The sequence below is a fragment of the Trachemys scripta genome, chromosome 10 (genome assembly GCF_013100865.1).
Source record: "Trachemys scripta elegans isolate TJP31775 chromosome 10, CAS_Tse_1.0, whole genome shotgun sequence".
NCBI lineage: Eukaryota > Metazoa > Chordata > Testudines > Emydidae > Trachemys > Trachemys scripta.
In genome coordinates, this window is record NC_048307.1 from 43,301,690 (window position 1) to 43,308,418 (window position 6,729).

Consider the following 6,729-nt stretch of genomic DNA (forward strand, 5'->3'; position numbering starts at 1 on the left):
GGGCTCGCCGCCCTCCCCCCGGCGCTGTGGACGCTGGGGAGAGCGGAGCCCCGGCCAGGCTCTCCGCCCTCCTCCCGGGGCTCTGGCCGCCAGCGGAGCCGCGGTGGGCTCGCCGCCCTTCCTCCAGCGCTCCAGGGCTGGGAGGGGGGCGGCGGGAGGCTTTGCCTGGAGCGGCAAAAAAGCCAGAGCCGGCGCTGCTCTCAGCTTCTCCTCCTTTCTCAGGACTGGCCCACAACATTTTGGCACCTGAGGTGGGGAGCTCAAATGATGCCCCCATCCCCCTTGCTTGGGCCAAAACTTTGAAAGGTCTCAATTCTGCCTTCTTCCTCTTCCACTCCTCTCATGGTACTGCTCTGCTACCTACCCCCAATAAAGGAGAACTAACAACTTAAAATGCCTTGTTCCAAAATTTTAAGTAACACTTAACTTTCAAACGCCTGAACAGCAAATGTAACTTTTCTTGTCTGCATAGTAAACACTGGCATTTTTATCTGTTTGAATAATCAAAGTGGTGCTTTCCGTGCCTTCTTGGTTGCAAAGATTTGAACTGCTTCCTGAAGGCCCACAGTCTGGGCCAGTTCATGTTCTATTGAGATGGTTGCAAGGCCAACCAGCCTCTCCTGTATCATTGTGGAGAGTAGATGTGTTTTTATTAACTTCAGCTTGGAGAAGCTGCGTTCTCCAGAGGCAACTGTTACAGGAAGTGTTAGAAGTATGCGTAGAGCAAAAAAAGCATTTGGAAAGAGGGTGGTCATCTTATTCGTGCACATATATTCCAGAACAGCCTTTGGAGTTGATCCTGCTGAAATGTATCTTGAAAGGGCTTTCAGTTCATCACCTAAATCACACGCATCAATATCGTGCATGTCATCATGTGTCTACACTGTCTCTAGTGCCCTGCATTGCTGGTGTAGGTCTTCTTCAGGTATAGTGAGGAGTTTTGGAATATCATACAACATCCCAAATATACTGCTGTGTTCCTTGAGCTGCATGAAATGTTCTTCAACAATCTGGCACCTGGTTAAAGAATTCAACTTCTAATTGTTGTTTGGGGTCTCTTACGGGATTATCCCGTGCCTCATAATCAAAATGTCTTCTTCTTCGGGTGGGAAAATAGCTTCAGTGTGAAGTTCCTCTGCCAACGTCTGTGCACTCTTCAGAACGTTTTGAAATCCCTCATCTGACCGGTAAGACTGTAGATATGACTTTGCTTTGTCCAGTTGTTCCATTGCTCCAGATATATCAAGGTCAACACCTTGGAGTCTCTTGCTTACAACATTTATTTCAAACAGTATGTCATGCCACAACACTAAGCCACACAGAAATTTGAAGTTATGTATGTTTCTGGTGATTCCATTTCCCTCTGCCACTCTTCTCCCACGAACAGTTCCTGTCATAGCATTATCCTCCATAGTGGCAATTATGGCATCATCTATCTTCCCAATTTGGTGTTTGATAGGCTTTATCGCCTCCACTCGACTTTCCCATCGTGTGGCACTCAGTGGGTTCAATATCAGTGACGATGTTCCCAGATGTTGCTTCAAAATTTGCCATCGATGAGTTGATGCAGAGAAAAATACATAGATGCTTTGAATTACATTAAAAAATTCAGCAGCCTCACTAGAAGCTGATGCTGCATCACTGACCTCCAAGTTCAATAAGGAGCATGGGACAAAAAAAGCTCGAGGGTTTAACTCTCGGATCCGTGTCTGCACTCCTCTGTTCTTTCCTCTCATGTTGGCACCATTATCGTAGCCCTGACCTCTCATGTCAGCTATCACAATTCCCACATCTTCCAGCTTTTTAAGAAGCACATTTGTCATACCAGCTCCTGTAGTATTATCAATGTCAATACATTCTAGAAAATGCTCTCTGACAGTCACCATTGCAGGGACATTTTCACTAGGTTCTGTTGTTGTTACAAAATGCACCATTAAAGTCACTTGTTCCATATGGGTGATGTCAGGTGTGCAGTCCAGAATAACAGAGTAATAGCTTGCTGACTTCAGATCTGCCACAATCTTCTGTTTGACTTTTGTTGCCAGTAACTGTATGATCTCATTTTGAATTGTTTTTCCAAGGTGGTGGTGTGTGTACATTTCTTGGGTGGTGACTCTTTTTAGATGCTCCTGGAGTACAGCATCAAACTCAGCCATCAGCTCCACAATTTGAAGGAAGTTTCCATCGTTTGGCACATACAGCTGATCTGAAGTGCCACGCAGTGCTAGGTTTTGGGTAGCAAGCATTCTCACAATGGCAATGAGCCTTTTCAGAACATTTTGCCAGTAAAGAGACTCTGATGCAATCTTCTCTTGATGCTGATCATCTATGGTGGCCTTTAACCTTAGTCTCATCTCAAGCTCTTTCCACCTATGGAATGCTCTCTGGTGATTTCCTGCCTTCTCATGGCATGCCAGATTTCTAGCCAGATTTTTCCAGTCCTTTGTTTCTGTAGAACACAATGTGGCTGGAACATTAGACTGGAAGAGTTTGCTACAAAAACAGTATGCAGCATGCTGGGTTTTTGAGTACATAAGCCATGGCCTCTCCACTTTGTCAACATTGGGGATTTCACGCCAGTAATGTGTTGGATGGAAACTTCTATTTTCATTGTCTTTGGGGAACATGAAGTTTTTCACTTGCTGTGGCCCATGCAGTACAAGGAAGTCCCTCAGGCTACTGCTCAAGTGGGTCCACAGTCCTGGATCATCTAGACTTAAGGAACTAAACTCAGCAGCAGCTGTTTCTTGCGCCTCTACCACACTCTTCTCTGATCTACACTTTTCTTACTCCATGTGAGATGGAGCTATGGATGCTGCAGTAGCTGCCAGGTCACCTGCACTCTGACTAACTGGAAGATCAGGCATCTCCTCACCACTCACATCCTCACTGGGGCCGGAAGGCTCACCGTGAACATTTGTATCTCAGGAGAGCTCCTTCCTGCTTAGATAGAAAAACTTCCTTTGCTTTCTTTCTTTTTCTGAATGCTGCCCCAGAGGGGCATCTTCTTCTTTCACTCATGACTTTTGTTCTGTGCCAGCTACAGTGGCTCTCAACACTCAATTGAAGGGGACAAATAAGCAGGCTGGTAGCAGGGCCTGAGTGAGGGAAAATATCAGCATCTTAAGGACCTAACTGGCTCCTACTACTTCAGTTGACTGCTTGTTCTCCTCAAGTGGGTTCAGGGAAGCAGCAGGAAACAGGAAGCTCCCTGAGAAGCTGGTGTTAATCAGTCCAGGCTCCTGGGGGTGCTAGAGAGGTAGATAAGAGGCTCCTCCTCCTCTCTCTCCCTGCAGCTTCTGCTGCTTTCTGTTATTCCCTCTCACCTTTTCTCCTGCCTGCCTCTTATGTCTCTTCCTCCAGCACAGCACTCCACCATCTCTGTGCATCTAGAGCAGAGACAATACATATGTACCAGCAGCAGACAGAATTTTCTATACTCTGGGTCCTAGTGGTGCTCCTCCCCCCGCCCCACAGTCTGGCACCTGAGGCGGCCGCCTCAGTTCACCTTATAGTAAGGCCAGCCCTATCTCTCACCAGTACCCCCATCCAGCTGCATGGGCTTTGGCGGGAGGCTGTCTGCCAGGCTGACCCCACCAAGCAGTACCCTGTCATGATCAGAATGGGGCCAGGGGCTACAGTAGAGGCCAAGGCCTCAATGCTCCCCCTGCATGAGGCCCCGGTCAGCAGATCAGTGTAATGGGGGATCCACCAGCTACTTCCCAACTCTCCCCATGCAGGGGGAAGGAGAGAACTGCTGCTAGGCACTCTGGGGATGAGACCTCTCCACAACTGGGACACCCCGCGGAGCAGAACAGAGTGTGGCCAGCACCCCACTGCTCTGACAGAGAAAGGTGGGTCACCATCCTCAGCTGCCCTTGGGGAGCCCACTGGAGACACCCCCCGGGATGGGAAGCTAGGAGAGTGGCTGATCTGTGAATGGGATGCGGGGCATGAAATGACAGAAGCATTGCAGGGGCGGGGGGAGGGTGGTATTAGGGTTGGATACAAAGTCCAGTGAAGCAACGACTTCCAGTGATAGCAATGGGCTTTGGGTCAGGACTTCTTTCCGTTCCCTTCCCCAGTTCCAATACAGTCAAACCCCAGCCCGAGAGCCAGATCCTCCCTTCCTGGGGCTTGTCCTCACATCTGTTGCCTGATTTCAGGAGATAAATATTATTATTTAGGTGATATGAGTTATAGGCACACCAATTGATCTGATCAGAAAATAATAGAGTCCTTGTCCCAGAATCTGACTACACAGAGTTTGCAAGGACCCTTGGGATTTATGACAAGGACACTCACACTGAGAACAAAATGCATCTTAAAGACTTTCATTGAGATAAAAGTAATCAAATGGGAAATAATCACTGAGAATTACAGAGGCAATAACATTGTTCTAGTGGTACCTGTGGCATTCTATACTATAACGGTTTCTTTCAGAGGGCTGCCCCTCTTACAGAGCCTGAGCACTATGTGCCCTCCTTCCATGTCCAGACTGAATTTCCTCACCCACAAAATACCCCGCTACACTTACTCTATAGGCTGGCATGTTTGTGGGTATTAATGACGTAACCTATTAATGACCATTAGCTCATTCTCACCTCTGTTATTTCTGGCCTAACTGGTTCTTTCCATGTTCTTTGTGATGTACCTGTTAGGTTTAAAGAGTATATGAACTTAGGTAGCCCTCTACTTATACCAACTTGCTTTAGCATCCTCACTTATCTATGTTAAAGGTCACAAACGTATCTATACTTTATGCTTTAGCTCATCACCACATATCTAGGCTAATGGGCTTGAATATATGTGCGCTAACTTGCCTTAGCTCAACATACAGGAGGTAGCCTGTAGGTTCCTTGCGTTACAGCGAGGATACTCTAATACAAATCTATAAACCTATTACAATAAAACAATAATCAAACCCATAAGAAAAGATATATAAGCAAGAGGGGGCTAGACCTATAGGCTACATGTCTCTGCTCAGAAAATCTCTGCAGAAGGGACTTGCTGTATCTGGATCCTCTGTGGCATGTTCCCCCACTCTGGGCTGCCTTGGTGCAGAGGGCAGCTGGGAGCAGATGCCCACTGCGTCCTGCTCCTCCTCTCTGCCCCAAGCCCCTTGCCACCTGGGGAGTGAGCTGCTGGGAAGCTGGTGCCCATGGGCGAATGTGATGCAGGGGGACAGGCTCAGGTGCCTTGGCCCCAGCTGCTGGACAGGCCATGGCAGAGCAGGGTTCCACCTCAGTGCAGTGACCCAGGGACATGCCTGGGTGGGAGCTGGGGGTGGGGAGTGACTGCAAGCTGGCCAAGCATCCCCAAGGCCCAGTGTATTGATCATCCCAACACTATCAGCACCAAGCCCCTGCCCATTACAGGCTGGGACCCAGGGGTTACCCGTCAGCTGAGGCCCGGGGTGAGCCATCACTCTCCTGGGAACCAGGAGGCAGCAAGCACAGGACACCCCGGTCCTTATCAGGCCAGGGACTGCTCCTGCTTGGACCCCATGGGAGGCCCTCTGGCAGAGAGATCCCAGCTGTGGGGCCCTTCCGAGCAAACAGCAGGGAAAATCTGTGGCTTGGATTGCAGAGGTTGATGATTAACTGGGAGGTGAGTTCAGTGCTGCAGCAAGTGGGGCCTGGTGAGCACTGCAATCATGTGGGCAGGAGTGCTAGCTTCCTACACCCTGCCAGTGCCCCTCAGTGTGTCTGATTTGTGATCAGCTCCTGGGGACGGGGTCTGGACTGTGTCTGACCTGTGATCAGCTGCTGCACATGGGGTTGCCAACCCTCCAGGATTGCTATGAAACCTCCAGGAATACGTCCAACCAAAATTGGCAACCATCGCTGCTGGCTAGGTCTGGACTGCGTCTGACCTGTGATCAACTTCTGGGGAGGGGTCTGGACTGCATCTGACCTGTGATCAGCTGCAGGGGACAGGGTCTGGACTGCGTCTGACCTGTGATCAGCTTCTGGGGAGGGGTCTGGACTGCATCTGACCTGTGATCAGCTGCAGGGGACAGGGTCTGGACTGCGTCTGACCTGTGATCAGCTTCTGGGGAGGGGTCTGGACTGCATCTGACCTGTGATCAGCTGCTGGGGATGGGGTCTGGGCTGTGTCTGATCTGTGATCAGCTAGGGACAGGTCTGGACTGCATCAGATTCTAACCTATGATTAGCTCCTGGGGACAAGGTCTGAACTGCGTCTAAGCTGGGGACAGGGTTTGGACTGTATCTAAGGTGTAGTCAGCTCCCCCCTCCCCGCTGCTAAATGAATAATAGCAGGGACCAAGTGAGGGACTTTCCAGAACCCACCCCTTGGGGAGCCAGAGCAGCATCAGGTGCTAGCCAGCTGTGTCAGCACTAACAGGCAGGTGTCCCTGCTCAGGCAGTGCCCTCTTCTGGCATGACAAGTGGGGGTATGTTTGTACCCCTTTTCCTGCCCCCCACCTGCCTGACTGCCCTCATTGGGGGTCTGGCCCTACCATCCCCGGACAGAAAGAGGCCTGGTTTCCAATCCACCCACTGTTACGTGGCATGCTGGGGGTGGGGAGCCCAACAGGTGCCCATGTCACACTGATCCCTGATGGACAGGGCTGAGCGGAGATGTGACTGAGTCTGAACGCCCTTTAAACCCCGGAGCTGGTCCCTTGCTTGAGCTGGTGAGGGGGCAGCAGGCCCAGCTGCTGCACTGGCTCTGCGGGGTGATCTGTCGCCTGGCGTCTAGCCC